Here is a 22,840-nt window from a genome sequence, read left to right on the forward strand (position 1 = left end):
ATTGCAGCATGATTTCTGGAAGCAGGAAATGTTTCATAGACAAATAGGGGAATATGGGGTAAATTCATCACCACATTGTGATAAATGAGTTACACATTCAGTGTGCACTAAATCTTGAAGGCAAGCTAGGCATGAGTAAGTGCAGCAATTGTTATGGATAGCAGAAATCAGAAGATTCCAAATGTTTGATAAAGTGATGAGCTCTGTAGCACACAGGGGAGCGATCAGAAAATTACACTGGAATTGAATCATGCCAGAGCTCAGAATAGGGCAAAATATCCCACAGAGGAGCTACCACAGAAAGCATTCTGAACCCAAGAACTTGGCATTGCTACTGTCAGAACTAAAGAGAAGCCACTGTTTCTTTTAGGCCCATCCTGCCTGTACACCTGAAAACAGAACCGACACAATAAAGGGCTGAAGCAGAGCAACCAAGCTGATCATTTCAATACATGCTTTTAAATGACACTTTTTAGCAAATGCAAGACGGATAATTCTGAAATTGGAAACAGTTGAAACTTATGATTTTCCTTTTACCCCACAACTAAAAGCAGGAAATTATCTTCAAATTTATAGTGCAAAACCAAAGAGGTGCATTTGTGACACTCCAAGGCTGTGCCACTAAAAGCATTTATTCACTCATACAACTAGAAAATGGGCCACTATAGCCAAATTGCTTCTTTTAGAAATAGAGTGGTTTGAAGATAGTTGGCTGCTAGTAGATTACAGAATTACAACTTTGATTTTATATTAGTTAGACTGGAAAGTCTGCACTTTGCTGTTTCTGTAACACATTAGAGCATTTGTGCAATTTCAGCTGAACTAATCTGGCACCCCATTTACATCAAAACTTTGCATGAGAGCTCTATAGCATAAAATGACCTCAGTTTGTGATGATCCTTTCATTTGATGGCCTCTGAAAATAATCCTGTCTCAAGTAGACTGGATTACTTTGCAAGTTTCATTTTCTCTTGTTATCAAAATACCAAAACAGATTTTGAAGAGGAAAAACTGGAATGAATCCTCCAGGCCAAATAGATTCCACTTTATTTACAGAAGAAAAACAAAAAAGTGAAAAAGAACAAACAACAAAAACTGCAAACCAACACAAACAGAAGAAACCAGAGCAAAAGAAAAACCACCCACACTAGAGAATGCTGGTAATGTTGCCTGGGATCTACCAGGCTCCATCATAGGCCAATAGTGTAACTGAGAGCAACTGCTCACAAACCCAAATCCCTGCTCATGGGGTTCAAACCCTGAGTTTTTAAAGGTTACAGAATTGTTATTAGAGAATTATTTGATCTTGTTTTGATAAGATCTTATCACAAGTTTGACATTTGTTACGTATGATTTGTTTCCTCCTACTTTGCATGAACCTCAGAGATCACTTGTGCTGAGGGCCAAAACAAACTCAGGCCTTTTAAATCAGGTAATTTCTTCCACTTTCCCATTGCCACACCCTAGTGACCAAGAACTATTATACATTTTGCAAAACCACTGCCTAGAATTTGAAATTGGGCATCCAAAATTAAAGGAAGTTTGAATATTTTGGCTTTTGTCTAATTCTGTCTGTTGACAGGATAGAGGAAAGCCAGCACACAATAAAATTAGTCCCTGACAAATTTAACAACTCCTATGAAAACAGCACTACATAAACTCACCTAACAGTGGGTTAATTCTGTACTACATCTCCTCAAATGACAGACTCAAACTTGACTGTTTGATGTGACAATCTGACTTTGAGGAGCTGTGTTTGTGTGCAACATCTCCTCTCCAGAAGACCACAGGTAAAAGACATCATCTTTTCCTTTCTTGATATAAAGAACATTACAGGTGAAATACATCACACTGCTAATCAAACACAGGCTTCCATACCCTTGCCACACCTTTGCTATGTGAATACAGTCCCTCAGACAGGAAAAACTGGTTTAATACCATATTAAAATAATGGAGTTAGATGTAAAATTAATTCCACTGAAAAAGCACCTAGAAAATTCTATATATGTATTAAAGTACAGCAACATTTTGAAAAATATGAAAGAAAGTAAAAATTAATTTTTGGCTTTTTGGTAGTTTTCGAAAGCAGAGAAAAATGAGATTAGTTTCAGATCTCCCTTTTCATAGAACATTACTAGCATTTTAACTGGACCAATCAGTTGCCATTCCAAGGGAAGGCAATCCAGAGTTTACTCTTCTTTAATGAGGGTTTGGTAGTGAAGCATAGCAAAACATGTTCATGAGTACAAGAGAAACTTGCTAAGTCTTAAGAGCATAGTAAAATGTTTTACTAGAGAATTTTTTAAAAATTATACTATTTTACTTGCAAGAAAGAACAAAAAAACCTCCAAAATATTAAAGGTGTTTCAAAACATTTTTTTCCTTTTGATATTTAATGGATATTTTTATTGCCATGCTGAATATAAACTCTCTAGATACATCCAACTGCATGTTCAGCTGTGTCTTAATCAAAGACAAAATTCCTTAACTAGAAATCACAAAAAGGAAAAGTTTTCAGCACTTCTGTATAGTATTTTAGCCTAATATTCCAAAATTAGCCCTTTTTCTACATGACAAAATCACTGTCTATGTAGGATTAAATATAAGCCCCAAATTAATGACACGGGCTTAACAGCTTCAGACATTACAATATTTGGTGTAAACTTTGGCCCTCAGATGCAGCAAGCAAGGACAAAGCTCTGGAAAGCAATTGCAAATCTCACCCTCACTTTGAAAGGTGAATTAGGCAGTAATAAACTGCCATAAAACTTTCACGAGGCTCACTGGCCATTTTCCAGAGGTAAGCTAAGGTAATATTCTTAGGAGAACAGTATAGTAAAATGGAGAAGTCCAAGGAAAAGGAGTTCTTTTAAAATGCTACTACTCCATCTGTAATCTTAAGTATTAGCAAGGCCAATGCACCTTTTTCTTGCTGAGAACCCAGGTCTGACAGTCAGCCCATCACCAAGGATCTGTGTTCACAAGTGGCTCAGTGACAGGATTCTTCCTCTTGTATAGAAACTTCTCATTCTCCTCCTCAATAAACTCAGAGCACAGCAGCTCAAACCTAGAGAAGTCCTCTAATCCCAGAGCACTGCCCTTGTGCTTGGAGGGACCAACTCACTCCTCTAGAGGCTGTTCTTCCCTGAGAGACAAGGAACATGTCCTGCTTGGGACAGGCTGCTCTATAGGGAAGGCAATAATGGGAATCCAGCTGAGCACGAGAAAATTCATACCCACTTCCCCACATCATTACAGGCTTCATGTAACAACTCTGCTTTATCATTAAAAACTTCCAGAGATGATAAGTAATTAGAATTTTACAAGAACTGTTCATTAAGAACAAGCAACACCTTCCTGCCCCTCTCTAAATGAGCTATGTTTCCATGCGGAATCCCGAAAAACGGGCAAATCCCTCAGCATTTTCAACTGCAACCCCTCAAGTGCTCAGCCAACTGCTCCAGGGCTCCCTCCCAGCCTGCCTAACCCACTTTGTGTTCCAGTGGCTTAAGTAGCAACCTCAATCAAGCCAGAAGCACATTAGATCTTAATTTCAGCTGGCATTCTGCAAGACTTTGGTAAGTCATTTGACCTCTTCATGCCTCACAGCATGGCTTGAAAGATCTGTGGGAAGCCACCACTTCCACATAAACCAGACACCTCACAAACAGCATTTCCAGGGTAGGTGTGTGTGCCCATTAGGACTCATTCAATTCCTTAAGAGCTTATACTGCTGGGAATGGGCTGTGGACACTCTAAAACCAAGGCACAGGATTTCACATTCTACCACAGTCACTTAAAAAAAAAAAATCCCTCTGACTGGGCAGATTTATTGGTTCCAATTAAATGAATTATGATCACATCAGTTCTGTACAGTAGCTATTACATATGCAAAATAAGTTCAGAGTTTTCAATCAAAACTATGTCCATGCCATCATACAACACAATTCCTGTTAAAGTGAACAGGCTATACTCTGAAAATCCATCTTTGTCCATATAATATTTTGTTCATGGGCAGGCATTTTGGTAGTCCTAGGAGACTTTAGTCTCTCTTTATTCTCCAGTGGAACTCCTCCTAAGGCAATTCCAGAAATGTTCGTCTTCTTGACCATTAGGGAGAATGCATCTAGCAAAGAGGGACAGAACGATGTCAGAATTATATTGAGGCAAATAAATTACAACCATTATAAGTTTTATTGCATATAAAAGTTCTTAAGCTACATGGAAAATGAATTGACAGAGAAATAAGGCAGTCTACTAGGAATCAAGGATGAAGTTAGTAAAGGCCAAATCAAATTTGGCTCAATTGCTGTGTGCCCTTTTGCAATGGATAATAATAGTCTTGGTGGTATGTGGGAACCCACATTTAACATTTCCTGCTAAAAGGCTTCCCACAGTTCATAGAAACAAAGGAGACAGGCAGTTTTATGATCTTTATTGGAATAGACTTTGCAGCACAAAATTTCTCCCCAGATGGAGAGGAAGCAGGGTAGGTATATACCCCATTTAGCTGGAACATGCACCAAGTCTGACCATGAAAAATGCAACCAAGAGCAGTATAGAAATTTGAATATAGGCAGGAAAAAAAAAGTAAAACACACCAACCACCAAAAAACAAGACACCAAGCAGCCATCAATCCAAAGATGCCAGGAGCTGAGCACCTGAATGGCTTTATGGTTTGGCCTTTTTATTTCTGACTACTCATAGCAACCTGCTGATCTCCTTCACTGCCTGCACCAGAGGCACCAGCAGTGCCACCTGACTGTGCTGCAATGTGAGATCAGAATGAAATCTGAGTTTATTAATCAAAAGCTACTACCTGGCAAACCAGGCAGCTCTTCACAGCTCAGATTAGTCTGCTTTAGAAATACTATCTGTAAAATCAAGATGGTAATGCTTAATCCAATATATAAATAGATTTAGACTATATAGTCACCCTGTAATCTAACCTAGGTAGACTTAAGAGAACCAAACTGTTAATAAAATTCATTAAAAACCCTAGCAATATACTGAACAAAACAGAATGCATCAGCTTCTAATAAAATATACCTCCAAGTTTTTACTGTCAGATCTAGTTGCAGCAGATATCATGTTCACTAGAAAAGAGGCAAATCAGACAGAAATCACAGTCATCCCAGTTATTTAAAAAATATTTTTATTTTTACCACAGGACTTCCAGCTTATTGGAGGAATTATACTACCTCTGACAAGGTCCTCACTATTTCCTCCCTGCCTTAGTTCTAATTATCAGCTGAACAATTTGAGCTAAATTTATTATAACTATGCCCACTTGAGAATTCTCTCCTCTGACTCATGAGAGATGCCTGCACTCATTCCACTCTTCTTGCAAACGTAAGTCCAAAAATAGACCAAAATACACTGGGACTTTTGCCCCAGGAGCCTCATGCCACACTAATGAAATCAATGGGAAATTCACCACTAACTTCAAACAAATGTAAGATCAAGCACAAAATTATCTTCTAAGATTTCATACTTATTTAGAACCTTGCAGAAGACCTGAAATTGTTTTAAAACCTTTAATAAATTAAGCTCTACATAATTCTTGTGAACTTGGGCATATCCCATCTGAGCAATAAGCAAGCAAAAGGATTTTAAAAGTGGTTTTCAAAAGCAGCTATGAAATCTGTACCTGATTGTGCACAAGACCATTGAACAACATGAACTTCGTTTTTAGCAGTACTACAAGACGACTGGGACAAAGTGGTTTTCCAAAAGATCAGGCCCAAATTTTCTAAACTGTGGTCTCTATAACTTCATGCCAACCCAGAAGAAAAATCAATAGTCACACTTGGAAATGCAATTGTTTTCAATTTTACCAAATCATGCCCAAAAATGTTTATGGCAGAGGTCAGTCATGGCAGTTACTGTACTCTCTGTAGAGTTCATTTTTCCTTCTGCTACAATGGAATTCTTTCTTGTTGCTTTGCATTATAGCCCAGTCAGGATTGCTTGGTTTTATGGGGTTTTCCTCCCCTAAGGTACACCTGTCTGTTCTTGAACCAACCTCCATGGCACTGTAATGGTTTGGGGTCTTTCTGTACATTCTCATGCTAACAAGATTCAGTTCATTGTCTCATAAAATAGCATTTTACACCCGCTTTCATAAGCCCAAACCAGAACATTTAGTAGCAGATATTATCTGTGATGTCCTATTTTACATCATACCTCTTGTTAACTATTGCCTCCAATAATCTAGTGGAAGAATCATGGAAAATTATAGACTCAAGATGCTTGATAAAATAGACCATGATCCAATTCCTTTGACTAAGATAAAAGCTTTCTACCTAACCTCTACAGTATTTGCTTCCCTTAATCACTTGGACTAGACAAGAATTAAGGCAGAAATCATAGCTGAAGTGCATGAAATGACTCACCATCAAACTGAGGCAATTGCCACAGAGAGATTTGCTAACAAGGTTCCAGACTCTGAGGACAGATGTTGGAGACCGTGACACATGATACAGGGCTAATACAAAAAAAAAATCACTTACAGGTATTTGCTGCTTGCTCCCAATTTACTCTTTCATAACTCAATGTCAGACTGCTCATTTTCAGAGCAGAGTTAAGAGACCTGCATGTTACTAATGCCCATGATGCCAATATCAAATTTGGTGTTTAAATTTTTATTCAACCCTTTGCAATGCTTAGAAGACTTAGGTAAAACCCTTTCAGAGCACCTTCAGTAATCTGTCGGGCCCTAAAAATACAAGACAGCTGGCTATAAAAAGAGCAAGAATAGCCCCAAAAGACTTAGAACCATCAGGGGCTACTTGTGAAAAGGGACTGGGACATTGGGCCCAGAGCAAGGTTATACCAGCACAGCCCTGCAGAGCAGAGCTGCAGTTCAGAGGGGCCTTGACAAACAGAAATGAGCTGATGAGCATCACACACTTCAGCAGAGCCAAATACAGAATGCTGAACTGCAGACATAACCCCAGGTACTGCCACAGTTAGGGATGGGCTGGTGAGGTAATAGCAGTGCAGAAAAGGTCCTGGGAGACCATTAATTCTGTTATCAACACTTATATACATACAAATTGCAAAATACCTCCTCCATAAAACATCATATTCTTTCTTTCTTTCTTTAGTGAAGCAGCATCATGTTTAGCAGATGGTGAGTGGGTGGCCAGGTAATTGTGTGAGACAAAGGTTTCAGAAGCAAACAGGATTTTGTTGGTGATAAATAACTATCACGTAAAGTCAGCAAAATCCCATAAAAATTTTGCTATTCAATGTAAAACTAATGGGAGGGTCTAGCTTTTTACTTTAGGAATTTCTTATCTACAGCTCCTGGACAATGTTCCCAACAAGACAAGAAACCTCCTGCCTCAGAAAAGTGAAGCATTTGTTCCTGAAGTAAGGTCCTGTTACACATGCACTGTTTGCACTGATAACCCACGCTGGCAGCCTTTCTTTGTCATCTCCCAGTTAATACCAGAACAGGAGGTGTAACCTCAGCTAGTGAAAGCTCTTCCACCTTTGAAGCACGGAAGACACCAAGGCACAAGTAGCCTGTGTGTAGGGTGAGTAGCTTCAGGGGGTCACTGGCAGCCTGCTCCAACCCCTGGGATTGCCCTCACTTCAGCAGACAGTCACACACTTCCTGCACTGACCTGCAACTTTCCCAAAACAAAGACTGGAACATCTTAGAGCTGCAGTCTCCAGATGGGGAAGAACAGGGTGTGTGGGGGAAACCAAAGCAAACCAAAAACCCCAAATTCATTCAACTTTTTTTTTTTTTTCTTTTTTTACTGCTTCAGGAAGAACTACCCTGATCAACACACAAACCATATTTTCAAATAAGGAATAGTGAACTATTGTTGAAACCAATAGGAGACCTCGGTGCATGTGCATATTTGGCACCCTCCACCTGTTTTACAGAGTGAAAAGAGAAGGCTGATATTCCAGCCCGTGCAGAAGAGTGCATACTCTAGTGGCCAGAGCCTGAACAACTATTACCTGACAACCCAAAACAAAAACCATTACCATATTTGGATAAACGGACAAAAAGCCAATGCCACAATCTTAAATTACAACATGTGCATCAGATTAACATCTGAATATGATTAAACAGAGCTAGAGTGCAGAGAGTTAACCTATGTCAGCTCAAGAAATAATCAGGTCCACTACAGTTACACAACACAGACATCATCTACTGGAAATAAACTTGCATAATTTAGCAGCTATGTATTTTGAAGGCATCCCTTCCTACACCATTTTATGCAACTACAGATTCAAGTAACAATTCTGAACATGTGCATTACAATATGAAGAACAGGAGAATCAAACTCAAAATAAATAAACTCTGAATAAAGCCTGCCTGTGAACTTGAACATCTTGGTTCATCAGAGCGAAAAGTATGATCAGCTTCCACTCCAAGGATGTTCACAATGTCCCAGTGCAAAAAGAACTGGGATAGTTAAGACTCCCTAAAAATAGCCAACTGTGCATTAATTCAGGAGGTGAGAACACTAGACTTAGATTACAATATTTTTGATGCAGGGTAGGGCAAAGGATGCGCTCATTCCATAGGCAGGAACATTGCTTTGCTGTTCTGTAGAGCCATTTATCCTTTTATTGATAGGGAACACAAGAAATACTGAAAGACCTGGCCTTTTTGCCTTCTGTGCACAGCTAATCCTAGACCTCTGCTTTGGATCAGCTTGTCTGAGCTCACACAAGACAGCCCACAGGACTTGTCCAAATTGCTTTTTGTTTAAACTTAAAAACATAGGTGGATTCTGCACTTTAGAGCTGACAGCAATTAATATTATGTCAAAATTTTTAAGACTATTAATTGACTCTGATTCTTTCGACATTGTATGTAAAAGAAGTCTCAGCGTAACTGCAATTCATGTTAATACAAACTAACTGAATGCAGCACTGCTGATGAAGCTTCAAGGTACTTACTAGAGGAGAAGCAAAGTTCTACTTTTGTAAAAAGCATTTTTTTCAAATGATCCCTGCCAGCCTCTGTAACTTTTCAGGTTATTTGCCAGTAGGGAATACAGACTTGGGGGAAAACAGCAGTTCTGTGTCTGGGGAGGCCTGCCCCTGGGTAAATCAGTTAGAATTGAAAAAACAAACCACCCACTTTAGAGTAAAGTACCTTGGATAGCAGGGTAGCTCTTCAGCACTGCTAGCTCTTTGCTCTACGTGTTCACACCTATAAAAACCTATAAACTGTCTGCAAAACTACAGTGAGGACTGATTGGTGTGGAAAAGATGAGCTCTGTTTTGTGATGGAGAGTCTCTCTCTGTGCAGCACAGAATATGAAGCTGGTACAGTGGGCCTGTACATGGCAGCTCTGGCTGCAGTTCCAGGACTGGAGACAGATTATGCTCCCTGTGCAACTCAACACATCACTCAGCAAATTGGACATTCTCCTCTTTTTATCCTCCTGGTATGCCATGTCTTTAGTCAGGAGCCTGTGTCATGGGGATCCTAAGCCTTCTGTGACCTACCACAGCACAAACACACACACCTTCCATTCTTTACAAGGTTACCTTCAGTTAGTTTTCAGCTGTTTATAGCAGGTAAAGTGTGACAGGTTATCACCACCTGCTTACCAGGCAGTACCAACCAGTTCATACAGCGTGTCCTCACCAGAATGCTGAAGCACTTCATTGCACTTTGTCATAGGTTAGCAAGCTGAGTCTTGGAAGTGATGTTCTTCTTACAGCTTCCTCTGTGACCTGACAGAACCTATCAGCTGCCAGTTTGAATATGGACAATTCTTTAAGCCACTTAAAGCTGTGACCACCTCTGTGATCCACACTTAAGAATAGACAAACTCCCCCTCCAAGCTCTCTCTCGTTTCCAGTGCTGGGACAGGTGGCTGCGGGGCCCGAGCGGGGTCCCGTGGGCCCGGCCCAGGCCCTGCTTGGGTTAGGCCAGGCCAGGCCAGGCCACAGCCATCCTGGAGCTGATGGGCCCTGTTCCACCCGCGGAACCCCCCCACAGCCCTGCTGTGGGCAGCCTGAGAGGCTCAGCTCCCCCCCCTCTCCACTGCAATAAGCAACATTCCAGCTGCAAGGCTGAGGTGAGATTAACCCTTTTATTCCTGTGAAGAGCTGAAAACCTGAGGGAAGAGAAAGAGGAGATGCTTAAAGCTGAAATTCTGTTGTGAAGCTATGATATATCTGAGTATCCCGTTGTAATTTCATGAAGATATGGGGGGTGGAGTGTTCAACTCGTGCTTGTAAGCAAAAGTACCTGCACTGAGATAGGCAGATGCTGACGCAGCTGTAATTTCATGAGACATTTGAACAAGGAGAGATGGAAGCGATGAGGACTTTTGCTCCAAATGGGAAAGGAGAAAACCTCAGTTCTTAGAGATGCTCCCAGAGATAGTCCTAAAGATGAAGATGAGGAAGACCCTTTGCTCCCAGGGAAGGAGAAGGGCCTCTGTTCTTGTTTCTGAACGGCTCAACCTTAAAATTGTACCCCAAAAAACTTCAAGAGTGGACCCTCGAAAGCAGTTGTGGGAAAAGCTGGAAGTCGGGGGAAGGGACTCACATGTGAGCAGAGAGACTCCTCCTCTTCCTAAATGGACTGAACAATATTTGGAAGTGGGCAGCTGTCTCGTTGTGATAATGTTTTCATAGCATGAGCAAGAAGAGACTTCTCTTTCTAAATGGAACACGGTTATTATGGAAGTGGTAAACAGACTGAACATCTTAAGGGTTGTCTTTTTTACATTGTCACTTGGAGAAGGGAGGAAGGTGGGGGGAGGAGAAGAGTTCTGAAGGTGGTATAATTTTTTTTCCCTCTTTTAGGTCTGTTAATAACCTTATTTATATTCTTTCAAGTTTAGTGCCTGCTTTGCTTTTCTCCTAATTCTTATCTCACAGACGGTAAACAGTAATGAGTATTTTGGACCAAACCACTACACTAAATTGGTGTTTCTGCCCAGTTACAAACTGAACCCGCAACACACTTGTATGCTTAACTTTCTATTTTCACTGTCAAATCAGGATTTGAATTTCAGGTCTACTGAATAATGGGATCTGTGGGATATATCCTTGAAATAGCTCTTGCATTGATTCCTCAGCAGAACAAATATCCTTCAGTTCAAGAAAGTCCCAGCAGATAAGAAGGCAGCTCCCCACTTCTCCCAGCACCACACTTTGAGAATGACATATAAAAATTCATTACTGCAAGTTTTCTCTGATTCTTTCACTCCAGAGGCAAAGCCTGAACCATGAAGTCAGCCTTGTCCTTTCAGTCTTCCTGTAAAGATTTACTGGATTATTTTTTCATTCTGTCCCACTCTTGTCAATATACCAAAATTCAGCAGAATAGTGCATATGACATATCAAACTGTCTCTTTCCAGTTTAAGATTAGATGTCCTTGAAGTCTGGTATTTTTTACAGCTGGACATACATCATGTTCCTGTTGTGCCCAATGAAATTCTACATAAACATATAGAAGATTGATTGAGATCCAGAACTAACAAAGTCCAAGAGAACAAATAAATTATCTGTATATTTGGATGGAAACAAATTCTAGAGACTTGGACTGTCCTTCCTGGTTAAGTACCTTCAGGTATCTCATATTTCAGCGTTATTCCCTTAACAAATTAATATATTTTGGCCCACTTAATCACATGTCAGGGTAATTAACCTCAAGTTTTTTTAAATAGGAAATTCAAATGTTCTTCACATCAGAAGAATGCTTTTATCTCTCTAATTTCCTATTTGGTAAGGATCATGCCCACCACAGCAACTTCCCATTAATTTTGAAACCTCAGCATATCTTGAGGCTTCTCACTACTTCAAATAGTAGGTCCAGAGAATCACATGAATCACATAAAACTCAAAAAAAATTAATATTACAGAACTGACTATTGGTCAAATTCTGACTAAGAGCAATATGGTCCAATATAAATTAACTCAGGTAACCTGATATAATTCCAGACTGTGTACCTGTATTTGTGCAGAGTGAACTAACTAAGCTTCCTACATTCCTCTGAACTCAGTTACTCAGTATATTTGGTTTCACATTTTTGCACATGCAGCTGGCAAAAATCTCTCTCCCATTTGCAAACTGAAAGCTAAGCCCGTAGCACTTCATCTCGCCTTCTGCCATATGTTTCAGTTTCACAAGTTTGGTCTTCTATTTGCAGTGTCTGAGTGTGGGGTTTGCTATTCTTAGCATTTCTGCCTGATGAAAAGCTTGTTTTCTGGCCACTTGTAGCAGAGAGATCACAAAAATTCCAAGACTCAGGTTCCAAGCTCTGCAGCATCCACTTCTCCTCTGATGGTTTTTAGCTTTTACTGCTCCAAAGCACTGCTCAGGCTGTAAGAGCACGTGCTGGACTGATCTACAGCTTCCCATATGCACTGAAATGGGCTTTCTTCTCCTTGGCAACAATAAATAATCTAATAAAAAAGACACTGCATCTTATAAACAGATTGTTATTCCTTTGCAGAGCTCTCCAAGGGCCACAAACTTTGACCCAGCAGACTGACACCTCCAGGAATATCAGATTTAAAAAGAAAATATCCAGCATCTCTATCAAAATATCTATCACTTGCTGACACAAACCACATGCCACCTCAGCTGTTTCAGAGCACTTTGAACCTAAAGTCCATCCAAATGAGAATGTAAGTGTTCTCTGGTGGCCAGTGGCAGGGCGACAAGGGGCAACTTTAACTAAGGCCACACTGTGGCTGCCAACAGGGAAACAGAACGTATTTATACATTTTAAAGCAGCCACAACAGCTTTAATTGATCCCACAAAGTAATCGATTGCTCACCATGTCTCTCAGTGCAGGAGAAGGGGGCATCAAAGGAAGCTGCATGTTACAAGTTAAAACAACCAAATGAAGAGGACATTCAGGCAACATGCAATTGATCTTCGATAAAAATTATGTTAGTCCATCCTGTCTCAACCATTCATTTGTGGGCTCTCATCCAATTGTATTAGTGCAAGACCATTAAGTTAATTAAGTTTAGAAGACTGAAAGCATCTCAGTTCCAGATGAATCTGATGAATCCACATAGAAATATCTTTGTGAACCAGCCTTTTGTTCATGGGGATGATTCTCCTTGGCCAGCACAGGATCGTTCTTCAAAGTATTAAGACTATCCCTACCTACTTTTCAATACTCCCTTCTTTCATAAAACAAAATAGTCATAGACTGCAGTTAGATATTGTAACTCATGACCCAGTGATGTTGGTTACTTTTTCAACTTCTGGGAGTTTCTAAGGCAGTAATTTCCCAGCTTCCTCATCCCATTTCCTTTGATTAGTTAGACCTGGCATTTAGAAACAGAGCTCTGAATCTTCCCCCTTCTGTGCCTCAGAGAGGTCTGATACCTTCCTGTTATATGGCACGATGCCCCTTTAAAACAAAACTGCTCAGACCGGCCAAGTTCCCTTCTCACATAACAAATTCAGCTCCAAATTCTGTCCTCCATCATACCCAGCTCTAACATTACTGATTATAGGTTTCCCTCCTCTCCTCCCTCCTACTACTACTGAAAGTATGTTTCGGATTAATTTCCCTACACAGGTATTAGCTGTAGAATTAAAAACAAATGAAACATTTCATCCCAAATTTCTAAGTACTGGAGACATTTCCAAACAATTTGGTAGGAAAGTACATTTGGAATAAGAAAGAGGCTGCTTGCATTTCACTTCAGATTACCATTTGCCTCTTTGGATTCATTTTACAGTCCACTTCATCAACATGCTCTGCAATTGCCAAACACACCCATGCAATTGTTACTCTACAGAATGAAAATCCAGCTGTACACACAAGGACCCAGGTGTCAAGACATATTTAGAAGGATAGCAACTACTGGAATTGATGGAGTCGCACACTTAAATACTGCAATGGAACTGGGGTCAAATTTTAGACACGAATTAGGACAATGCAGAAGCTAAAACCACTCAAGAGGAAAGTTTTTCATGGTCTTGGCTCCACTGCCAGTGTTGTGACCTTTTGGATGTTGTCAATGCTTGAGAATATCAGATAAGACTCATTACAGAGCAACCTGCATGAAATTCAGTGACCTCTGACACCAAGTGGATCAGACTAGACAATCTGATTATGCCTTCTGCGAACCTCCTAAGAGAGATGGATTAGATCCCCCAATGAAAAAGGCTTGCCAGGGCCCCCCACTGCTCTTAGAGCAGAGGTCTTGCCATCAGCATTTCCAGACAGAAATCAAAGTCAACTTCTCAGTCACCTCCCTTAAAGCTGACCATATTATTTTTTCTCAAACAGTAAGAATCAGAAAGCAGCTTGGAATTTCTGTTCTCTATGATTCTGCTGGAAGCACTGAGTGGAGAAGATGGGAATTTGTTACTTAGAGTTTAGACATGAATCAGCAAAGGTGGGATACTTCACTTGACAGAGTGCCCTGGGATTAGAGGGAAACTGCAAAAGGAGCAATTCTCATAGTTCAAGCTGTTGAGGTTTGCACAATTGTGCACAAATACACACACATACTGCTTCTCAATGAATAGATGGTGCTAGTAATTCTTGTCTCTCCCATCATTAAGTTTTATACATTAAAAACACAAGTTTCTCCATGCAGACCTATTTTTATTGTAAGTATTATAAAAGAGTAACTTAGTAAAGAAAAATGGTGGATTGACATTTGCTATATTTAGCAAAGGACTACACAGATACCATTTCAGGTACATGCAAAGCAGAAGGATAGATTAGCACATGAAAATGCTCAAAGGACAATGAAGTATTAAAGATCCACAGAGCAGAAGCTGTGAAGAGTGAATACTACTTCATTTTAAAATATTTATGAAACAATTGCCTGCATTTTCTAACATTCTCTGAAAATTAAAGTTCAGCAAAACAAAACCTGTATTTCTGCAAGACAGAACAGTAGTCCTGTTCCACATATATTTACTCTTTTTTAGAAAAAACACAAAAGAGGAAGCTGGTGAAGTCAGGCTACTTGACAGCCACAAATCCAGCTCTGCACACAGACTGGTCACCTGCCAAGGATGCAGAACTTCCCACTGGGCAGTGAGCCTCAGCAGGAACAGTCACTACCAGGCAGAGGAGAAAGGCTGCTGCTACATGAAGATAAAACTTACAGTGCTTCACAAGGGAACCCACAATCAAGGGTGACTGCACAGAAGAAATTCTTACTACAGCCCTCTTTCAACAGACTGTAAGTGTACACACCTGACCTGACTGGGGAGCCACCCAACAAACTGCTCCTGCAAACAATCTGGGTGGATTCCACCACTTTGAATGGAGCAGGTCAGAGCTCACGGTTCACTTTGTCAGGATACAACTTCAGTGAAGGCAATCAAGAATAGTTTTACAGACAACAACTGATACTAGGGTCCCCTAGATCCCATTTTAGCCTGCTTACAAGGATTGGTGATCAAACAACCTATTTCTCTGGCTTGGGCAATTCTAAGATTGGATATCCAGTTAACAGTGCAAACAGAAACATAGTGAGGCACCACATTGCATGGCAGGGCAGGTAAAGTGCTAAATTTCTTCCCTGGGACCAATCTATATGTGAATAAATAGACATTTGCTTTTGGGAGGAAAAGAGAAAAGGGAGAATTGTCCTAACCAGATGAATGAGCCTGGCTGGCTGTGGCTGTGCTGGCACACTTTGCCAAGTGCTACCAGCTGCCAGCAACATTCATGCTCTCAGTGAGCCACCACGAGCCGGACATTCTCAAGAAGATGATGTCCTGTGATCAACAGAAGAATTTATCCATACAAGTCCAGCTGTGCCCCTAAGTTCTGTCTTCGGAAGCTCAGACTACAAATACTAGCCCTAGGAACACTAGCCCCAGGAAACCCACCAGGCCTCTGAACACAGAAGAACAACAAAACTGCTCTGATTTACTGCTGCTTGAAGTCTCCATCTCCCTGCCTTCTTGAGATTGTTGTTCTAAGAGACGCTTGTACCCATCCCTGACTCCTGAGCAGCACTGGGGTACTCAGTGTTTACGGAAAGAGAGAGTGCTTGCGCATGTGTTCCAGCTGTGGTACAAGCTGACTGAACAAGGAATTGGCAACCAGGCCCAATGCTCCACATCCAAACCAAAGTTCAACTTACAGCTCAGAGTCTTTGCCCTTTAAAGTATTTTCCTGCACCACTGCGTGCCAAGAAAATGAGTGAGAAAATGGAGAAAGGCAAACAGAGGAGGCACTGATCGCAAAAGTCTAATTCTGATATTCTTAATGTGCTTAGTGACATGGTCCATCACAGACAGATGTTAGAGATTTAAGCTGAACAAATTAAAAGCCTGCTTTTTGCCCCTGGCGTGTTTCGCTTTGTAGTGCATCTCATTAGTGTGGTTTCCTTTAATGGCTCATTTGGGTTTTGGACTGAAAATTAGAAACTAAGCAAAAGCTAATTTAAGCAAACATTTTTTGTACAGCCACTTGCTGGCACCTCAGAACTTAGGGGGCTTGAGAAGGGTAGGGAAAAAAGGGCTTTCTGTTTATCCACTTCACCACAAGTTTTTTGATGCTAAAATATTCAGGTTCTAAATGCTGCAAAGAGAATATTTGTTTTCTTAGAAAACACTTCCATGAGAATTTAGAGGTCTGAAGCTGATATATCTACCCTCAGTGGCCAATTTTAATTGGCAATATCCCTTTAAAAACAAAGGGCCCTAGCTGCAAAGAGGTGCTTTGAATGAGAAAACGAATTTGGTTTTGAGGAGTTCAGATGCCTGGAACCCGACATCTTCAAAGCAGAATGAGCTTTCCTCAAGAGATTCAGCTTCCGAAGAAACTGAACTAAAGGCCAACAGCATTTGGAGACGGAATCTTGAGAACTGAACAGAAAGCTTCCAAGGTCTGCCTACATGAGAGAATCAAGTCTTCAAAGTTTGAAATAATAGCATTATATAAAGAAAATTGAATTTTTCTGTGTGAAGCTAATCACACTTTAAACTGCAGATGAAGAAAATGCTAAGTGTTTGTGTTAAGCAATGAATCAGACAAAGCCCTCACCTTTCTGGCCTTTTTGAATATCAGACAGACATTCACAGTTGCAGTCTAAATACTTCGTTGTTTTACACTAATGACACAGGATCTGACATCCCAAAGATGCTCCACGGGACTTCAGCGTTTAATGTTGCTGGACTTCTCTCCACAGGTCATTGCAGAAACATTTATCTCCTCAACAGCACGATGCCAGCAGCATCTTTAGAGGTGAGCACCAAACAATTATCCCCTTAAATATGAGTTACACATGTTGTTCCAAGTACCTTAGGCTATCCAGTAAATTCCATGGTGCCATGGAAATCCAGCTCAGGTCTGACACTCTGGAGGATCAATAAAAACAAAATGGCAAATTGCACAAAGAGCTGATGTTTTCCGATCCACAACTTCCTTAATAAGTAAAATTGTTGGAACTCCTCCCCATAGAAAGTCACATGGCAAGCAATGTTTTTGCAGTGGTGGAAAATTCTGGAGAATCTCTCACAGAGGATACTGCTCATTTGGGTGTGCATTATAACATTTTCAATCTGCATTAATTTTTCCAGGTGAGGAAGCTACTTGTAAGTGATCCCAGCTGTGAGCTCCCTTCCTCTGCCTCACAGATATTTCTTGACAAAAAGTAATTATTCATTTCATCAAAAAACCCCTTCAATGAGACATTCCTGAAGCTGAAATCACCCTTGCCCAATCTCCCACCTCTTCAAAAAAGGCTCAAACACTTGTGAGACTCTAGATCACATAGAGGAGCAGAAAAGATGAAGTCAAAAGTCTTTCCCCGTTGACTCCCTGCAATGCAGAGGTGTGGCAGCTACAGGAGGACACTTATTCACAGAGGCTTTTCCACAGCATCAGTGCAGTATTTGTGGAACATCCTCCCTGCTTTGTCATAGGTTGAAAGGATGCTCTCAGATTTCAGAGCCGGGAGTTGCCAAAGGGTCCTCCCTCAGCAGATGACCCCGAGCTGGCCCGAAGCCGCATAATTTCCGTAAGGACAGCGGAAGGGAAGCAGCCCCTAAGGAGGAGCTGGGCCTGGGCAATGGTTCAGCCTGGTGCTAAGCCTCACATACTGGACACGAGAACTGATCTGCAACAAAAATTGTCTTGAATTTTTTGAGATTGCTCTTTCAAGCCACACCTAGGTAGCAGGGATCACACTCTGCAAGGTTTTCCCAAAACTCCATCTGAGGCTGTAGAGGGCGTTTCTATGCACAACCTGAGAAGGTCAGGAGGCACAGGCTGTACTGAAAGGAACAAAATAAGTTTTGCTTGCTTTTTATCCAAATTTTCTCTGCTGCGCTCAAAGGAAAATGAGACTAGTAGAACTTGCCAAGATTTTTTCCTTATTGCATTTACTTTAAAAATCCATAATTTGATATCTCAATTATTTGTATATTTGGACTGAACACAAAGAGTTTGAGCAAAAATACAGTTCAAAAGTTTGTTCTTTTTTTTTTTTTTAACATTCTCAATAAAACATTTTGGATACTTTTCCCAAAGCTGTTTATACCTCAAAAATTAAAGGAAATGTTTTAAATTAAAATATTTCTTTAATGTCTGAATATTTTGGATTAACTAGAAAGGATTATCCACCAGTTTCATAGCTAAATAAGAAGAACAAAAAATCCTGTTATTTCAATAGCACTAAAGAATGTGGATTAGAAAGACAAATTGTGTACAGCACTTTATAATTTTTGGAAACATGTTGTGAGAAAAGCTGTAGGAGAGCTACCTACAAGGAAAGCCATAAATAGAACTGGCAACTTGTCCATCACCCCTGCTGCTGGGAGGCAGCTTCACAGGTCCCTGTGAATATCTCTGTGTAGTGCTCAGGCTCTGAGCAGGTGAAGTCACTGCACTGAAGCAGCTTCAGAGGTACTTTCTGGACATTTTGTGCAACAAATATCCCATGACAGAAAGGATTCTTTTTTTCTTTTTTTATTGGCTCAGTACCCCATTTAGGTAACTTCCTAGAAATATTGCCAGACTAATTGAAAAGGCTCAGAGTAAATAAGTAATGAAATTGGAGTCTGAGAGCTGATTCAGAAGGAGTCTTGTTGGTTTTGTGGTTTGGAAAAGTATTTTAGAGGTTTTGGGCAGAGAGCCCATTGACTGAAACTTGCAAGTTAAATGCTGTAAATCCAGAGCTTGTGCTGAATACACAAATCCTCTTTAAAACAAACTCCTGTAACTGGAATAATCTTTAGGTGTAAGCTGTGCACTCCCCAAAGGATGTTTGAATTCTTATGACTGTATCAGTTGAATAAAAAGGTGCTGTTCCTAGAACATTTTGACATCTGAAAGTTTGGGGCAAGCCTCTACTCAAGGAACCTATCTGAGGATACAAAAAAAAAAATAAAATATTTAGTTCAGATTCTTCACAAGTTTGAATTAAGTTCAGTGCTGTGCTTGCCGTGGGATTTATTCATTAAGTTCCCATTACCAGTAATGTGAGCTATGGGGAGAGCACAACACAGAGGAAATTTATCTACTACTGTATCAGCAGAGATGCTAACTCATGGGTGTGCACGACATCCCAGTTCGAGCCAGAACCTAAAATCTGCCACTTGCAAAGTAATTCTATGGATGACATTACAAACAGCAGCAGCAAACAGTTTGGCTGTATCAGATATAGGGTCAGGCTCCTGCTATGGTTCAAAGCCAGAGCCACACAGCCCCTTGGCACTATTTTCCTTTCATGTTTAAATCTTCTCCATGAATGTATTTGTTGTCAATAATGCCACATAACTTGGAATGTTTCTTTCCACCCTCCAGCAAGTTGCACAGAGCAGAAACAAATTAATGCTAACAGCCTGTAGTCTGACTTTTATTTACAGTGGCGAAAAATTGAGGTAAAGTTTGAGTTTGGAACAGATACATCTAAGAGCACCATCACAACCAGTGCCCCAGTGCCCAAATCCTCCGGAGTGGGGTCATAAGTGGTGAATTGTTTGACATAATATTGTGTGAAGGGAAGTTTATAGGAATAGCAGTATTTTGAAAAGGGTTTCCAATACCTGGTTTTTGAAAGGGTCTTTTTAAAGGTTTTTGGTCTATATCTTAGAAATCTGCATTTACCCATGGAGCTGTTTAAAACTCAAACAAGCCTTTAATCTTAATTCCATTGAACAGAAGGGAGGCAACAACTTCATGTTAGATCAAGGATATGGTCATATAAACAGTAAGCAGCTGAGTTTATTTTTTAGATAGACCTCTTCTGTTCTCTGCTCACAGACTGCCCTAAAAACATATCCCTGCTCAATTCCCAGTCTGACTGACTTCTAAAGCCAGCTACTTTAAAGGTTCAGACTTAGCTAATCAGGCAGAGAGCACCACTGTACCTGTAGCTCTCCTAACTCCTAATCAAAACCATTCCACAGTTCTTCATTTAGGTACAGAAAATATATCACATTTCTGAAAAACCACAGAGACCCCAGCAGCTGTTAGCTTACAGATTAGTAAACTGTAATTGGAGGGTAGGTGCTGATCCTAAGTCATTAGCAGAACCTCCACAAATACTGTGGATGGCTGCCTGCTGTGCTCCTCAGTGCAAATGGACCAGCAAAGAAACACTTTCTGAAGACCAGAGATAACAGAGGTCACCAGCATTAGGATCAAGGCTCCAGATAATCTTCAAATTAAAGGCCTTAAGGTGCAATGAAGTCCAGCTGGCACACATCAGGGTGATAATCTAACCATAATCCACAACCTGCCAAATTGAAGACTGAATTAATTATAACACTGAGGGGCTATATAAAAGACTACATATTACTGAACTCCTAACTACTGAATTTGATTACCCTGGAAACAACATAGCTATTCATTTAATTTTATCACCTTCAGTCCTGCTTTGGACAGACACAGTTTTGTTGAGCTGGGTGCTGTATCTCAAATTAAGCCTCTGCAAGATTTGGCATGCAGTAGCAACCTTGGCTGAAAAGCCTGAAAAATTGACAGCTAGGTAAGCTACCCAAATCTTTTAGTTCTTCAGAATATCAAGTTCTCAGAACAGGCTGTCTCACAAGTATCCTGCCATGCTTCTTGAGGTGCTACGTAAGCAAAGAGTAGTCACATTCTTGCAGCGCTTTGGCTTTTTATTGACTCCATCTTAAGTGGACAGGACTAAAAATAACAGGCAAAAGCAACAAATAAAAATCTAGGAAGAGTCATGTTTAATTAATTTCAGTTTTAGATTTATCACAGCTGGTTTACCAAGGCCTAATACACTGTTACTCTATTATAACATAACTCAGTTTCCTGACAGCGAAATTCTCTACATCTCCAAATAAAAAGCCTGTTCTTCACGCATTCCAGGAATTGAGATGCTCACTGCTTAAAAAGGAATGATCAAAAATATAGGAGAAAATTGTTCTGTTCATTTTACAAGTTAATTTTTTGCAAAAGCCTTGTTAATGTATTTTAAATAAGCCCACATTTGATTCATGTCCTTTATGACTTATGATACAAAACTGCAGAAAAATTTTGTTAACACACTACACTGATTCACTAATCTTCTCCCTTCAAAAGAAAAAAACACAATGAAGATGCTCCCTGCCATGCCACTTCCTCCTCTCTTTTTTCCCCACACTGCTTCTTAAATGCTGGAATTATCTAATTTGAACATTGTTCATTCTTTAAAAAGGAAAAAACCCCAAATTTTGGCACAGCAAGTATTCTCAGAAGGAATCTCACATTTTTAGACTAGATCACAGTTTGTAAAGTCCCCAGGGCATAAACATGAAAATAAAAAGCTCTTTAAATAATGAAATTACAAATATACTGTAGAATGAGCATGGGCTTTGCAGTGATTATGCTCATAATTTTAAAAAATTACCTTAAATATTTTTTAAACTATTTTAAAATATTTTTAAATAGTCACCCTCCTATTTGATAAAATACACCACAGGTCTGAACTGCCAGTCAAAAATTCACATCCCATCTCCAAATCCTGTGTTGATCCCTTCAATTGCACTTCCTGAGATCAAATGCCCTTCACAGCAATCACAAGGCTGATGTTCAAACATTTACCTACCCTCCTAAGCAAGGGCGATCGTGCAGAGAGACCTGCAGGCCAGGCAATCCACCTCAGCCTATCACAGCTCCAAGTGGGACTGAGGGGAGGAGATCTGTTTGTTCTCATGGGCTGAACTCCTGTGCTCTTCCCCTGTAAGAGCTCAGGCAGTGCCAGGGCTCCCTAGAGACCAGCCCTAGGGAGGTATAGGCAATGCCTGAAGCCAAGAGTGAGACCCTCTGGCTTCAAACCTGCTCCTTTCTGCACTGACCCCGGGTGTTCTGGTGGACATCAGGTTGAACATGGGCCAGCAGTGGGCCCTTGGCCCAAAGAGGGCTATTAGGTAGACCATCACCATCAGGCTGAGGGAGGGATCCTTCCCCTCTGCTGAGGTCACACCTGCAGTGCTGGGTCCAGCTGTGGGCTCCACAGTACAACAGAGACATGAACGTGCTGGAGGCAGCCCCATGAAGGGTCCTCAAGATGACTGAGGGACTGGAGCCCATCACATATGAGGAAAGGCTGAGAAAGCTGGGAGTGTGCTGCCTGGAGAAGTGAAGGCCCAAGGGGATCTTACTGATGCATACAAATTCCTGAGTGGAAGGTGTTGACAAGGTGGTGCCAGGCCCTTTGCAGTGGTGCCCAGTGAAAGGACAAGAGTCAATGGGCACAAACTGGAACACAGGAGGTGCTGAACATAAGGAAATGCTTTGTTAACTGTGAGGGTGACTAGCACAGCTTGCCCACAGAGTTTGTAGAATCTCCAGTATTGGAGGCATTTAAAAGCCATCTGGACATGGTTTGGGCAGCCAGCTCCAGCTGGCCCTGCTTCAGCCTGCCTGCTGGGGGACAA

At 40.7% G+C, this 22,840-nt stretch overlaps 1 long non-coding RNA gene across 2 annotated transcripts in view; it reads right to left on the bottom strand.

Moving 5' to 3' along the window:
* LOC121662868 overlaps positions 1-22,840 on the bottom strand; it is a 118,552-nt gene that overhangs the window by 80,416 nt on the left and 15,296 nt on the right. The window lies entirely within an intron of this gene.

Source organism: Corvus kubaryi, unplaced genomic scaffold, assembly GCF_017639235.1.
Source record: "Corvus kubaryi isolate FWS band 111438036 unplaced genomic scaffold, C.kubaryi_AGA036_p1.0 37264, whole genome shotgun sequence".
Taxonomy (NCBI): domain Eukaryota; kingdom Metazoa; phylum Chordata; class Aves; order Passeriformes; family Corvidae; genus Corvus; species Corvus kubaryi.